We start from the raw sequence: 17237 nt of genomic DNA on the forward strand, positions 1-17237 counted from the left end.
TGTTTATTTAGTGAATTGTTTTTCAAAGTAAATGCTGTTCTCAGTGTCAAACGAAATTTACCACTGCAATATAAAAATATGGAGCAAATGCAATCTAGACACTTATTATATATTCTTTACGAAATGTGTTTTGAATACCCACACAAAACATAAGAGCAATGTATCATACTGAAATCCTGCACACACCACTAAAAATGAATAAAGATACGTCTTAATCATTTTTCGTCACGTCACAACCAACACTGATTTTTTTACCACAGAGATAAATCTGCGGAACTCCATAGTTTGAATCCATGCATATATTCACTTAATGGATAACGTCCAATTAATAACGTCACAACCAAATGCGTGCTATAAATCACAAACCTTTCGGTCTGTATAGATTTTATCCAGGCATAAGCAAGATATACACCCACCTGACATAATCCGTCAAGCTAAAATGACTGTAAATCAGATCATATTAAGCCAATAAACAAGAGGTTTATGCCATGTAGAGTTGTGACGTGGAGGAGATTCATTTTGTTTGTTAAAAGGTTTATTCAAGTTACATTGAGGAGTAAATGCACGATAAATTAGCCTAAAGCCATTTACTGCAGACTGCAGGTACTCGTGTAACATCTACTTGGAAACTATTTGCATTTTGGATTGTTTAACGTGTCTTACTATCTGGCTCTGGTTCAGACTTTCAGATCTGCAACTAACAGTTTGAAAGCCAGTTTATTTTACGTCTGTTATTTCACTGCATCCTCGTATTCCCTTTTATTTTACTGTCGCAACAATATTTATGGAAATGTTACAGTCAAGGTTGTTTGCAGTTGATTGAACTTGGTTTATTGTTAAATATGACTTTGTTTTTCAAATGAAAAATTAGGGGGAATAACGATTATGTTCAAAAAATGCTTTCCAAGAAAACACATAATTAAATTGTAAAACACTATTCTGAAAACTTTCCTTAATTATAAAATAAGAGAAAATTAAACATTCCTGAACAACAAAATATGTTTTTTTCTATAAATTAGAAGTATTATTATATTAATAAAGTGTTGATAAGCACAATAGTCTTCCAATTCAATGTAAAAGAATGATAAATGTATAGTGACTTATGTCCTGTAATAATTACGACTTATGGTTCGGTGATAGCCTCGAGGTATATTAAAACACGAAGAAAACTTTCTGTTAGTAAATTGCAAGTTTTAGACATTTTCCTTTCATTCAAACTCAAAACATTTATTTGAGGAAATTGATACATTTTTAACGAAAAACATGCACTCGTTTCATTTTGTATCGGCAAAATCTCGTAACAGTTTTGTAAGATTGTAAGATGTAAAATAGAAATCTGTGATTAACGTTTAATCAGTATCACAGTTCTTATTAAGTCTATTCTTTAAATTAGGAGGACTGGATAAAGAATTCTAAATCGAACTTATAAAATAAACAGTCAAATCTGATAAAGGCCTTTCTCTTCTATGAAAAGTGGAATCTGGTAAGTTATTGCGTATTTTATCAATACAGAAGTTGTCAGTTAATGCTTCTTTCTGATTGTGGTTAGGTTAGGATGAATTGAAATATGATTTATTTGCCAATCGTGGTCATCTAAAATGATTCGAAATAAACTGCTACTTCTCAAGTATTAAGACTAAATTCAATACTATATCCAGATTCGATGAGCCAATCATCAACCACTTTCCCTTCAACAACATGTACAAAAAAGTTAGAGTGAAATATAAAAAATAACTATTTTCTTTCTGAAAAAAAAATTAAGTACAAATTAAATTCAAATTTTGTTCAACAACATCAATAATACTATACAATTTCGAACTAACACCCAGTAGATACTATTTTTATTACCCCACACGTACGTCACTTCTAAAATTAAGCTATCTCACCTATGAATTCTTTGAATACTTTCCCAAGGGAGTGCAATATATATTTTCTACGTCGTAAAAGACATATTGTGCAGATATGAATCGTATATTCTCGGAATGGAGACAGAACACATTATTTTTAATATAGACTGTATGATTTTTATGTACTTTTTTTCATCACATTTTCTGCATGGTATCTTTTTCACGTAAACTCCCCTTAACACGAAGTAATAGCTGTTGTTTGAGAATGTTAAAACGAAGCCGCATAAAGCCAGTTCTAAGCTCTTAAGCGTTTGAGCTGATGTCACGAAAAAGTACGTCTTTAGTGTAGTTTTTCTCACTTTGTCAATGTAACTATAATAGCATGTGGTTATTTGTTTTAAAATCTCAATTTTGGACTAATTGGATGGACATGCAGTTTGTGTAATCGAGTTCTGTTTTTAAAGCGGTTCGATTTATTTGCGGGTCTACTGGATTTAACGCCAGTGATTGAATATGTGCATTTTCTAAATTCAATTTATTCACATAATGTCACCCTTTGGCTTTACTAAACTAGGTCTTTATTAGATAAAGCTTATCTGATTAATGTTGTTCGCCAATGATAAATTGCCCAATTTCGGGCACTAACCTTCAGTGACACTCTTCACGTTTGAATCACCACATATACAGGAAATATTAAATTCGACGTACAAATAAATTTATTGTGACAAACTTAATATGCCATATACGGGTCCAATTAATTTGCTTGCCCACCTACATATCAGTGTCACAAGCCATATTGCTGCAAGTCCCTTGCTGCTTTCAGGGTCTCATATCATCCAACGTTAAAAGTTAATTATCTGGCTACGTTGGTAGCTCTTTGCCATTTTCCTGGATCGTCTTGATTAAGTTTTTTCCTGAGGCGTTTTATTAAGCGACCACTAAGTGGATCTGATGATTTTCTGGAGTGTAAGTTTGGTTTCGTGTTTATGAAACATCGTTATTCAGACACGTGGTTATAGCTGTCCTTGAAAGAGCTGTCTTTGTAAAATAGAATATTACAATACAAGCTAGAAAATGTTTCATTATTCATTAAATTCATTTATTAACTCTCTAAACAATAAAACAATTATCATCGAATATAGTATAATATTTTATTTTCCACCACATATTTTGAACAACTACATATTACTTAATGTGAGTACATAATCTCTCAATAAAATCGAGAAGGGAAATCATCGAGTCAGCAAAAATATGGATGATCTGCTCTAATCTAAAATTTTGTGGGACCTAATTCAGTAACCTTTTAATAAGTTTGTGATAAATACGTTCTTGAGCTGTGCAGACATTTTTCACATTTTGTAAGATTTACTCGATTGATTGCAGGAATGATTTTACTCTTGGATTAAAACAAGCTTATACTTTTTTACTTAGAAATGTTTGTTTGACTTATAACCGACGCTAAAAAATAACTGTAAATGGCAGTGCCAGAAAATATAGATACAAAAGTTTTTAAGAAATTAGCCACACAAACTATCCATTAAAATTTTGTTAGGTTAGGTAAATATTTATAGAAATTTGAAAATTTTGGATTCAAGATAAATCCGAACCTTGCATTTTACTTCCCGTTCAGCTGAGCAAAACATGATATCTAATAAGTAGTACTAAAAATGAACAAACAAAGATACTCACACTAAATAAATAACCATTTTAAACGAATGATATTGCAATCTACCCAATTACTACGCCATGAATATCATTCACAGAGTAAACATTTGTGTGCAAACAGGAAAATTTTAGAACTTAATTAATCGAATTAATTGTTGCTATTACAAATTACCTCCAAAATTTATTTGCAATTATTTATTAAAAGCTTTCAGCTTTGACAATCCCAGTTTCACTGTAACTAATTTTCATCCGCTTTGTAACAAAATTCACCTAAGCAAATAGCTGGCAAAACAAAGTTTTTGGTCAACAACCGATATTATGTAGAATTTTTTTGTTCAGTATATTAGTTTTGCTTTTTCGCTCGTATTTAGTTTGAACAAAACGCATCTCAAATCCCTTACTGATTGCATTTTAAAGCTCAACCAAACCGGGATTCTGCAGCAATTTAATTAATTGAATATATTTACCATGTAACTAATTAAATTTGTATATTTTTATGACCAACAAAAGCATTTAATTGAAATGGATATTTAATTGAATGGAATTGAAATTAAATTTCCGCTGACAAGTGTTTAGCTAAAACTATTACTAACAAAGTTTGTACGCATTGGAACGAAAACTCAATTTAAAATCTAATTCTATCGCTTATTGCATTTTAGTTTGCAGAGCCTTACAGTTCGCAGACGACCCTTTTAAAAGCGCTAAGGTTGGAAAAATATATATTTTTCCATCTAAAATCTGTTACTTTGTATTATACTACGAGGTAAACTAAACAATTTTTCCGGTAAACGGCCCTTGTAAGTGGCGATATGAATTTTGAAGAGGAAAACACATTTTAAAACCCTTTTTCTCGCCGAATAAAACATCAAAGAGCACTTTGTGCTAGGTGCAATGTGAAACGACTAGTGTGTCGCTAATTTAGAAAGCGTGCATGTATTTTTTCAAAGTAGGACATACAAAATGCAGTTTTATTTTTGACCCGCACCAGTAAAAATTTTGTTTAATTATGCTTTAATGGCTGGTGTTTAAAAATTTTACATTTTTATGGAAAAATGTGTGTTACAATTTTACCGTTTCAATAATACTAATTATTAATGCCGAGAAGATGTATGGGTACATTTGCAATTACAAAGGATTTATCTGAATTTATTTTGAAATTCAAGTAATAAGTTAAATGATATTTAAATACAATACAATAAGCTTTCGAAGCTACGACATGATGTTACTTTTTCTAATCTACTTCTAAGAAGCAATAATTAAAATAGCAAAAATAAAAACAAACCATGCTTCATGTTTTTCTAAATTTGACCTTTAAAGCCTTATAACGTTGTAGGTTATAAACAGCAAAATCCGCTTATATTTGTTTATTAAAAAACTCTGTTTCATTATCACTGTATACATTTTTCATTAAAATGGGCTATCGCTGCAGGCAGTTTGGATTATGCTTATGAATTTCCAATATAACTAATATCCTACCGCGTACGTGTAATCCCGGTTTACGTTACCATAAATAACCTAAAGCCATTAGATTTTATGAGACTTTATCTTTATGCGGCTGATCTGTCCCACAAAACAATTGTACATAAATCTCGACATGTTTACCGATATCACGTTACGAACTGCCAGTAGCCTGCTGGCATTAAATGCAACCTAATTTGCAATATCTTAGAAGTGGAAGGCATGCAAGAAGAAACTCGGGACCCATTAATTCGGTATCAAATTCGTGAGCTGGGAAAATTTACAGTAATTTAGCGAGGGAATTTGATTTTAATATTATTCACTAAGTGCCGCTTAGGCAAACATGCATTTAGTCGAAAGAAAGTTGAGGCAGAATAAACGGGTCATTGTCGAAAAAAGGAAAAATCACCAGCATGCATAATTAACCCCCTATTGTTATGCAAATTTAGCTTCCGACTCTCAAGAGGAATGAATAAACTCAGCTTTCGTGGTTCGTATTTTAATAATAGACCACGTGTAGATACGTACAGGTTGGTAAATATTTGAACAATCCAGTGAATTGAGAAGTTTTTTGCTGAAAGTTTTAAACGAAAAAATAATAAACAAAATGTAATAATTCAGATCGTTTGGCGAATAAAGCAAAAACCGGGATTTAATTTCCGAACGTCAGGCAGGCAATGTTAACGAAATAAAAATTAACAGTTAACAGGCACAAAGCGTCTGTTGATAAGGGTTGATGGGTAGACATTTTGAATACTAAGCAATATCGTAACTGGCTTATAGTAAGCGCTTCAATGTTTTTTACCCTGACAGAATTTAAATTTTTGTCATAGTATTCTTCGCAATTTTATACATAAAATTGTGGTAATAGTTAATATAGTCAGGTTAAGTAGAATTATTTACTGACGTTTCGAGACTCATTAAGGCCTTCTTAAAAAATGGAAAAAAACAGTCCGTCAAGGCAATGTAGAAACGCAAGAATTTAAATTTGAATTATTTTAAAAAAACACATTAACTAAGATTAAAACAAAATAAATAGGGTTTATGGTCTTGATATTACTTAGTTTATTATATAGGGTGGTTTACTTAAAATTGTGAAGCTGGTACCAACTTTGGGAACTTACGGTGATACCTCAAAAGTAAACATATTTTGGGTGAAATAAATTACTAAATTTTTCAAAAAAGGTATTATTTGCAGTTTTCGAAATATCTCTCGAAATATAGCTCGAAAAATGGGCATAAATTAGAGAAATTGAAACAGAAAACGAGACTTACTATACTTACACAAGAAAAAGGTTAAAGAAAATCTCTAGATTTTATTTATGGGTTTGGGTGACATTGGCGTAGGGTTGTTGATGTTTAGGTTAGATAAATGAAAGTTATATTAAAGGTTTAACTAACATAAACATAAAAATTGAATGTTAAACTTGAATTTCTTTACCTGATTCACTTCTAAAACTGGCTAAAGGAAATCCATGTAACAGACAGAGAAACATTACTAATTAATGCACGAATAAAAGATGGAAAACTAGTCAAAAAAGTAAGTTTGCCATGAATTTTGCTGCGGCGTTGTCACCAGCTTATCTAAACTTGTCGAATATACTCTACCTAACTAATTATGCTAATGGGACATTCCTAAATTACCATTTACATAATATTTAATTAAGTGATTAGTTTGCGGTAAGTTCTCCATGAAATAAAATTATTTGTTCAAATTGCTGGCGATTTCCGACTACTCTCTAATATGTAATTTTCAAATGGCCTAATTAAAAATTGAGGGGCCTCATAGCAACAAATTTTGATATCAGTTGAAATTGTGGTTTGAAATTTGAACACCCTATAACTTGGTTATTTTTGGGAGTTCAGGATGGTTCAACCACTTCAAAGAACTATTTTGAGCCCGTCTTTGTAGTAATGTAGAGTAAAAAATTTTAGCTTACAAATTTCGTACAGGGTAACGAAAATAGTGAACCACTATAATTTTCTTGCACACCCTGTATGTTTTAAACAGAAACGATCCTGCCACTTACGGCGCTGAGTAAGGAGTTGATTAGGAATATTTTTGGTCTCTTGCAAATTTTTTGTAACTTTCACCGTTTTCGAGTTATTTAGCAAAAACTGGTTTGATGCAACAAATTTTCAAATCAGTTTAAATTGTGGTTTGAAATTTGAACACCCTCTAACTCGGTTATTTTTGGAAATTCAGAGTAGTTAAACCACTTAAAGTAACCGTTCTGAGCTCCTCTTTCTAGTGGTGTAAAGTAAAAAATTCTAACTTAAAATTTGCGTACAGGGTGATCAAAAACAGTCATTCACCATAATTTTCATGCACACCTTGTATACTAGAAGCAAAAACGGTCCTGTAAACTTACAATGCTGAATTAAGGAGTGGATTAGGAACATTTTTGATATATTGCAATTTTTTTGTAACTTTTACCGTTTCTGAATTATTTAAGAAAAATTGGTTTGGTGCAACAAATATTTAAATCAGTTGAAATTATGGTCTGAAATTTGAACACGGTTTAAGGGATAGACAGGAACCCACTTGGAGTGACCGAATCATGTTTTTAATCAAATTTCTGGAATCCTGATTAAATTTCCTATCTAACGAAATAAAAAAGCACTACAAAATCAGGTAAAGTCAGGGAGAAAAGTGGTGTCAAAGTATTTACTGTCAGAAGGACAGTGAAGGGGAAAATTGCCTGCAAAACCGATTTGTGACTGTTAAAAGCACAATTATCACAAATTTCCTATCCAATATCATGAAAAAATATTACAAAATTTGGTACAGTCAGGGAGATGTCAAAATTTGAGCTGCCAGATACACAGTATTTCTAATTTACGCGATTATTTCCTATATTAATCGTTTTTATCTTGTACACACTGTAGAAGTTTCAACGCATTCAGGTGTGGGTGAGTGAACATAATTTTGTGATCCTTGTTAGGTCTCCTACACACTAAATGGTTGACAATTTTATTCTTTCTACATAATCATTTACAACAAAATGATTATAACTGCACTGAAAAAAATATAATGAACATCATTAGACACCATATATCAGCAGAAAAGTCCGTTTTACGATAGTGCCACATTGTGTCCATTAAGAGGGTAAACACAGCAGAAAACGTTTACTGATAAATCTGATATCTGATCGACTACGACTGTCCAACCCCCGTTATAAATAGGTTTTCTTTCGCCATTATCACAACGGCCTTCAGAAAATTGAATAAGCTTCCGCTTGTTTTGGCTGATATAATTGGAATTTTATCGCCACTATATCAGCGTATCGACAGCTGATTTTATTAGGCGTTTGCACGCAACCCTGTGCAAAATGCTTTCATTGAACAGGATTTTATTACTTCAGGTTATTAGCACAGAAACGAAAACAAATTGAAACTTTTTTTATAAAATCCAATAATAACGCGATTACTTTCGCTCCAGGGTTTTTATCATTGTCACTAAGGAGCAATGAAAATAAATGCATTTAGTAATAAAATTGACATTTTCTGTCGGGTTCAGCTTACGAGTAAAATTGATTAAGATAATCCATTAGTTTAATTGAATGTCTTTGCTAATTTAATTAATCCAGTTACATCAAAAAAGTAATTAAGCTGGTTACGTTTGTAATGAATGTTTTATAAATGGCTACATAAACTTTATTAATTTCGGAAATGACACGAATAAAAAACAAACTTGGAATGACTGGGATTACTTTTAAACACGGTCAAAAGGTAAGCGGATCGATTACACTGACCCACATAGTATACATATTTCATATCATATTTGGTGAATGAAAGCGGTTGTTGACAGAGAATACTTTTGACTGTTACTATCCATTCTTTCTGTATACTTTTCTGGGGCAGATGGTTTTTATTTCTAAGCCTTCTTAACTCGTCGGTTTGGAAAATGAGATAAAAGTGAAGAAGGTGAAATGCTTTGATCTGTCTAGCGCCAGTAAAAAGATTTAACAAATGAGAAACGACGTGCTGAGATCGGAAGTTCGTTTCTCTGACTGCTTAACAGTAACTTTTACTACTTTAAAACACTGTTCGACAACTTTGATAGAGGGTGATGATTCTTTTTCCTATAGTTCTAAAGAAGTTGGAGAAATTGGAAACGGGCGAACGATAAAACCCAGTTAATTTGAAATACACGTTGCCAGCTTCTGGAAAGTAGATACAATTACTTTTTATATAGTTTGATAAAACTGTCTGATTATAATAAATTTTTAGTGGGGATCAAGTTTGCCTGCAAGAAAGTTCAATAAATTTTTCAAAGTATATTCTCAGTGAATGTGTTAATAAGTTTGGTCACAGGACTAAAGAAGAGAACTCACATGACACTCCGGAAATAACTTGAAGATGAGTAGATAAATATCAGAAACAGTTACCGAGTTAACTAAAATGAGGCAAATAGGTGCATTAAGATGTTCTGATGCTACATTTTTATAATAAAGATAAATAATCTGTTGGAGATTATTATAGAGGCTTCTGGCGTTTCTGAATGACTGTAATGTTGAACACTTGTAGCTTTTAGTGGAACTATAGATGGTTATAGCTGTATGGTCAGTTGGAATCAGTCTAGTCCTTTTTCTGCTTTTTTAAAAGTATATTGAAAAGTTTTCTGCAGCTTCTGACATTTCCAAGTGTTAAGCATTTCTGCGTTTCAGTAAAACACTGGTCAATTTAAGTTAAATGGTGGTTAAAATTGATACTGTAGATAAATATATGACCCCTTTTGGATGCTTTCGGCAATTGCAAATTACTTTAAAATTAGATATTTTTTACTCTTATACATTACCCATTTTTGGGAAGAAAGTGACCACTTGAGAGTTGAACTTTGATGTTTTTAGAATTTTCTGGAATTTTCAAAAACTCCAGACTCCACAAAGTTGTGGACCATTCAGTCTAATGTTGGACTACAAAAGGTCACAGATATTTTTAGGGAGATCTGATATTCAAAAACGAATTAAAGAAAATGGGGCATTTTCAAGAACAACCAGTGATTTTTTCTTATAGTAATCGGTTTTTCAGATATTGTAGAAAGCCCTTACTTTTCTTATGGCCACCATACTACATTTTGGTCAAATCATCAAAATTTTACATATCAGTTCAATAGCTTGTAATTTAAGCCTCCTGGTTTTAGTTTGTATAAATTAATCAGTATTTTGTTTGAGGTAAAATTACTGATTTAGTACTGTACATTGTATATTTATGAGTGGACTGTATTGAGTTTTTTTTTAGAAATAAAAATGGAAATTTTATCCTCTACATCTACAAGATTGTATGAAGGTGTTTTTGCCCTTAAGGGCCTCCTTAAGGAGTTACAAGGCAAAAAGTGACAGTATGCATCAAACTGCTTTCAACTAACTCCATTTTGACTGAGCGTAGCTCCGTAATTTGAGGGGTTACAAAAATCTGTGAATAAGGAAAGTTGTAGGAAATTTTATCCTCTACAAGATTTTATTAAGTGTTTTTGTCATTAAGGACCGTTTCAATGAGTTACAAGGGAAAAAGTGGCAGGGTGCACAAAACTGCTTTTTTACGAACTCTATTTCGACTGAGCGTAGCTTCGTTATTAAGACTAGGAGCACTCAACAGCTCCTTTCGTTGTTCTTCTTTGGTAGCTTTTTCCCGTCTTCTCTGGACGTACGGGCCAGTTGTTTACACATTTTGGAATCCTGTATATTTTGAAAAACTTTTAAAATGTGTTATGTTTTACCTAATTTTGGGTGTTTGGGAAAACCTCCCAACTGGCTTATTTTTACATTAAGTATGACGCTAGAAACATTAACACGTTTGTAAAGTGATTAATTTGGCATAATTAGCTATACTTCCTATTATAGGCAAATATTTCTATAACTCTAACCTTTAAATAAAAAAAAATAAAAAAAAATGTATGTTAAAAACAAGGCGCCTTGTCTACCTTTGTTTGTAATATTTGTTTTCTGTATTTTCATTCGGATAAAAACCACGTTTTTAAAATTAATGCACAGTATTTTGAATTAAATAGTACAGTCTTCAACGTTGACGATTTCTGAAGAAAATAAAGTAAAATTCCACTTAAAATTGTTCCGATTTCTAAATTATCTTAATTAGCCTTTAAAAGTTAAATTACATTCTAAAGACAAATATTTAGACTGCTGAAGTGAATTAATCAAGTTGCAGTCACAACAGGAATTTGAAATACGTTTCGTCTACATTATAACTTTATTTTACTCTCAACAAATTGACGACCCCTAAAATAATTTTCATTAAATTTGTTAAACGGATTTTTTTATTATAAATGATAATTTAATATTTTTTAATTTTAAATTACAAAATGTTTTCTGGTTACACTAGTCTTGGCGAGCTTTAATTTGACAAATACTTTGTGTATCTTATTAATTGTGGGGAAAAATTTAACTTGGGTTGAAAAATTTGATGAATTTGAACACTGATTCTGACTCAGCTATTTTATGATGTTGGTTGTAATTAAAAAAACCAGTTTATTGTGCAACTTTGGAGAAAATATTTGGAAAAATTAAATTAAAATGAAAACAACAAATATGCGGAAAAACGCTGAACAAAAACGATCTGAAAAATATAGAAAAACAAAGAAACGTAACATAATATGCGTTGAAAAAAGCAGCAATGTTAATAATGATTATCAATGGATTGGATGGACTGGAAAACTCAACGTTGTTTTTAAATTTCTTTGTATAAAGGACAGCCTTCAGTCTTTTGTTCAGTATAGAGCATGTGGTGCATTTTTTCTGCAAAAACTGAGAGAAAAAAAGTTTGTACAGACAAAATGCCGACGATAAACATGTCTTAAGAGAATGTATTACTGGTTATTGGTTTCAATTTTTTTAAACACATTTTTGTAACATATTTAGAATTAAATGGATATTTTCTATGATCCGTTGTAGAGACTACTTACAAAAAATAAAAAAAACATACATTTTTGTTTACTTTTTCAATTCTGCAGCAAAAACTGCCTCACTTGACTGTTTTGACACACGTATACAAGAAATTCCAAAAACTGTTTAGTGCTAATATTTATTTACTTTTTTTAAGTTTTTTCTGGCCTGCTTTATTACCGCATAACCAAGACCTGAAAATTAATTTTTGCAAAAAAAGATTAGGTTTTTTTTTAATTTCAAATTTAAATTATACTCCTAAACCCTTCTTAATCCCAAGACAGAATCCCGCAACAAAATTGGCCGTTATTAATAATTTAATCTGCTTAGCAGCCTTCAGAGGGCGTCTGCGTAAATTTTTAATCCCATAACAAAGTCATCCTTAAAGATTTTCGGTACTACGAGAGGTGAATATAATTTACGACCTCACTAGTGTACTATTTTAATGCTTGTTAATTCTCAAAAATTTGATCAGGATAATCCATTTTTGAGAATAAAGTGACCACTAAAATTTTAAGGGGATACAATCAAGTCTTCTCGATGCGCAATATTGGTGATGACTAATAAAAACAACTTTAACATTTACCTCAAAAAGCATAAAAGTCCAAGGTTTCAGCCATTTCAAAACTCATCAACCAACATCGGCACGTAACAGGTAAGGGTTGTAAAAGTTTACGCGGTTTGCTCGTCGATTTTATAAAGGTAACTCAAACAAGGAGATCCGTTCAGGTTGGACCGCGCCGACAACTGTAATCATCGCCAGAAGAGTTTGGAAGTTGGAAGTTGTCGACTTCTTCGTGAGATTGCGCGCCCTTGGAGCGTCGCGACGCCCCCTTGCCAACGTGGTCCACCACGTTGCATATTCAGCCAGTGTTTTGTTTATTATTTTTAGTGGACGATTTTGCCCTTTAATTACTCTCACATAAAACTTAAAAAATATTTATTTTGGTTAAAATTAGAGGAGAAAAGCATAAATAATGTTCACACTCAAGTCATGAAGTTCTGAATGTCATTGAGACTTAAATATTACCTCAACTTTGTAATACCTACCTTTAATGAATAATAAATTTGTTTTAACTGTTTGGATAAGTTCATATCAGTGATTGATAAAAGACAAATTAAAAAATACTTCAAGTTTTGTATGCTAATAATATAGATTTATAAAAATCCTATCCCTCATCACTTTGAAACTGCTTATTTATTTTTTTGTAACCTAAACTCTGGTTTTTCGGTTATTTAAAAGTGTTTAAAATTATTAGGTTCTCTTCACAGTATAGTATTTTAAGCACAAATTGCTGGTTTGCAAAAACATAATCAAAAATTAACAATTATCAACCAAGGATTAGTAACTAATAACGAAGATGATTTATGATTTTCTCAGAGTTTTTAAGTTACTTTAACAATTAACAAAACACAGAAAAAAAGAAAAGGTATATAATGAGAAAATCTTGTATGTATCTTCGTTATTGTTCATATTTCGAAAAAGTCCTATTCGCAGGTGAAAGGAAAGCCCCAACTTTGGAATCACCCTGTTGTTTTATTATTTGATAATAAGCCTTTAAATTGATGTTTAACTGAAAAATATTTCATAAAACGTACACACATTTTGTAATAATTTAAGGAGAGGAGATAATGGATTTCACAGTTATTGTCGTACGTTTAAATAATTAATCAGTCATTATTTGTAAGTTAGCTGGATGATTGATAAAAATCTCATTATAATTCTCTGAAAAGAAACTGTTGAACTGAACTCTTTTAAGAAACAATCAGAAACCAAATAGTCAGTAACAAAATTAATACGAGAGCAAAAACTCCAAAAAAGTCAAGTATAACCGTAACCTTAAACAACCTCGTTTGTTACGGTGACTGCCTTGATGCATGGTTCAACTTTCAGAAACTTCCAATATTTCCTGCTCTGTCGATAATAATATTGTAGGTAATTTTTCACGTACACGTGGCTTGTAAACTGTAAGAAATAGTTTTAAGTACTTAAATTACTAGAATGAAAAAAGTTTTGTTTTTGCAGACCAATAAAAGTACCGAGAGAAAGTTTTTCTAATCAATTTTTGTATATTATTTCAGTTAGAAGTTGCAATAATCCGATAAAAGATTTTGGTTTTTTACGACTAGTTTCTGGTTTATGAAATTACATTTTAGCACCGAAAACAGCAAAGAATTTACACAACTCGATTAAAAAATAATAATTTCAATTTTACAGCCTGTTTCTTGACACCATCAAAAATGCTTGAAACTCTTCAAATTCTGTGATATGTATTCAAGCACCAAATAGTAAATTGATTGAAACTTTTCTTAAATAATAACAAGATAACACGAATTTTATCACATTATTACGTGACTGTGGGATGATTTATCAAATGCGTAACGTGTATGTCCAAGAAAACAATTAATTAATAAACCACAACAGAGAAATGGAAATTATTTCTTATTACCCTCGTCCGCAAACCTCTGATTAATCTCGCCAAAGTTTGGAGCAAAGGGTCTGGATATCCTAGTTCTGGAATTAGGCGCCTCCAATACGACTTTGATTATAATTTAATGCCCGAATATCACAGCTTAATAGTCCAGACCTGGCCTCCTGTCAAATCGATTTGTTTATTGATAAGTTTATTGTCGAGGGATTGGTAAAGTTTCAAAATTAACATGAAGTTGTTAAGTAAAGGATTAAAGTGTGGAAGTAATTAACAAAGTTTTAATAAGAATTTATATGGTACATACTTCTTTGTGAAATATACCTTTTCTTAAAACTAGGTTAACGTATGGCTCTAATATTTTATGAGTTCTTGTAATGAAACTGATTTATACTCGTCATAATTTTATGGTTTTGTCCAGTTTTTTAGCGATAAAATCAAAATATTTTATTATTTCAGACGTAACGTGTTTACGAGTAACCCTTGCCATTTGCATGTTAAATATTTAAGTGCATAACGTAAATGATACGTTAAAGTTACTGACCTTCTAAAGTTTTGTACGAATTTTCGACAACTTAACAACATTTAAGGTTAGAGTAACTAAATTATGCACTTCCTATATAAGATAAGTTTAATGGAATCATCCAATCTACTGATATAGTCTTCTAGATCAGGACTCACACCCACATTAATATATTAATTTAGAAAAGGGTCTTAGAAGTTTCGTGTGTGTTTGAAGTAATTATAAAGTCATTAGCCTAATATGTATTGCGCGGTAAATAAAGTTTATATCAAAATTAATGAACTTGGTGGGTCAAGTTATAAGTTAGCAAGAGATAAGAATTAAAGTAAAAAATCAGATTTTTATAAAATATGTTGCAGGCGCTTTTAAAAAGTCTGTTCACGATTGTTTGTGTATCTACACTATTCAAGACGCTTTTAACGGTTTTCTTCAACTACTACAACTTTCTACGGACAAATTAAATATGATCCTTCTCTCTTGAAGTTGACAGTTTACTTAGAAGCTAACCCACATCCGGCATTTGCTTACCACAATTGCTCAAAAAAAGTAATTGTGATTGTGAATGTAATTTCTCCAAAAATTGTGAGCGAATTCAATTATCAGTAATTTTAAAAAGTAGTTTTGTAATACTACTACTACTACTACAACTACTAGTGAGTTACTTGCGTAAAGTCGTTAAACTACTCACGAATTGTTAAGCTTTTTGAAGTAGTTCGTTTATTTGAAAAGTATAGATGAATGAGTCTAAGTATTAATACTTGAAAGTAATAAATAACATTTTTTAATTGAAGTAATCCATCTCTGCCTACATCCATTAATAAACATTATTATTCAATATATACTTTCATTGGAGGTAGGAACTTGCTTATTTTAAATAAAACACTATATTTTGTGAGATTTTTGAATACTCCATCAGACGAATCTAAGTACAGTTGGCGTCAGACAAAAACGTATTAACCCCATTATTGACAATAACCTAACTTTATCATATTTCAGTAAATCGGCTTAAGGTGGTGTGAAAGATTTCAAAAATGTACCTTATTATGGAGAAAAGAAAAAGCATCAAACTAACAACTAATTGTAGCACTAAAACAATTAATTAACTAAACATTACCAAATGTAATAGGTCGGGGGCAATGTAATGTTTAGTTAATTAATTATTTTAGTGCTACAATTAGTTGATAGTTTGAAGCTTTTTTTTTCTCCATAATCAGGTAAGTTTTTGAAATCTTTCACACCACCTTTATATAACATTTTAGTTTTAATTGCAGATTTTTTAAGCTCCTAATAAGTCAAAGTCAACCTTTTTTGCATAAATTTTGAAAAGGGCTATTTCCAATTCAGGAAGTAAATCATTACGGTCACGTGATTATATTCCTACAAGTTTTGGCTAAATCGTTGACCAAATCTAGCTTAATCAATACATTTTGTAAGCTTGAAACAATAATTGTACAGCCAAGTCAATACTGGAATTTGAAAAAATAAAAAAAAGAAAGAAATGAAGTGAAATTTAATCCCAATAATCTCTGGTTTGATTGTTGCTTTAACAGTAGTATACAAATACAAATAAAGTTTTTACTTTTGATTTTTTTTTTATTTTTACGTTAGTATTTCTGCGTACTTTTGTTTGAATCTAGCTTCATTAAAACATTGTTGAGCTTTGTTTTGAATGATTGTCGCATTTATGTTTTGATGTAATTCGCTATAACGTGTTTGGTAGCCAAAAAAGTGACAATTTGACACTCTCAGAGCGTTCAGACGTTTAAACATTTCAGGCGTAACGTGTTTAATAAAAAAATAATAAAAAAATGTAAAATATACGCATTGATTAAACAAATCTAGGCTCTTTCATGTCTAGTAATAATAAATTATAAACTATCCCTTCAATGTTCTCATTTTTACTATTATTACCTAATCCGTTTACTGCATGCAACTGTACAATACTAAACACCTTAAAATTTGTCTGTTTGTCTAGTTTCCAACCTTTTGAAATTAAACACACACCCAAAACAGGAACAATGTGCTATACCTCCCTAGAGGGGCATATTCACGCGGTTCAGTGCAACCTAGCACGCCATATTGCTTAATTATTTAGTCATCCCTGTATACATACATGTTGCAGACCACAATAATTGAACTAAAACAGTAAACAAATATGCCTCACCCTTTTTGATGAATGAAAGAATGGCTAGTTGCAGATTTATATAGGTAAAGTAAACTTAAATTATGTAATTTTGTATATAACTAAAGTATATTTTTTCTCAGAAGCTTAATATGATTATTATATGGCACTATTAACTGAGTAACTAATATTCACAATTATATAGTGAAAATGCGTCTGATCAAGTGAGCATGAAGATAAAAGAAACTCAAAACTCGCCTAATCCGTCTAATAAACTTTCCAAGCCAGTAG

The 17237-nt window shown here is 31.2% G+C and overlaps 1 protein-coding gene across 3 annotated transcripts in view; it reads right to left on the bottom strand.

The window, feature by feature from the left end:
• mtt (mangetout) overlaps positions 1-17237 on the bottom strand; it is a 172572-nt gene that overhangs the window by 100769 nt on the left and 54566 nt on the right. Inside the window, exon 1 of one of the 3 annotated variants that reach the window (XM_081979065.1) lies at positions 12459-12619. The exons of the other annotated variants lie outside the window; for them this stretch is intronic. The gene's annotated coding sequence lies outside the window, so the exon portion shown is untranslated. Of the gene's footprint in view, positions 1-12458; positions 12620-17237 lie in introns of those variants that run through there. 3 annotated transcript variants of the gene reach the window in all.

The sequence above is a fragment of the Ips typographus genome, linkage group LG4 (assembly GCF_016097725.1).
Source record: "Ips typographus isolate SLU linkage group LG4, UJ_Ityp_2.0, whole genome shotgun sequence".
NCBI classification, from domain to species: Eukaryota; Metazoa; Arthropoda; class Insecta; order Coleoptera; family Curculionidae; genus Ips; species Ips typographus.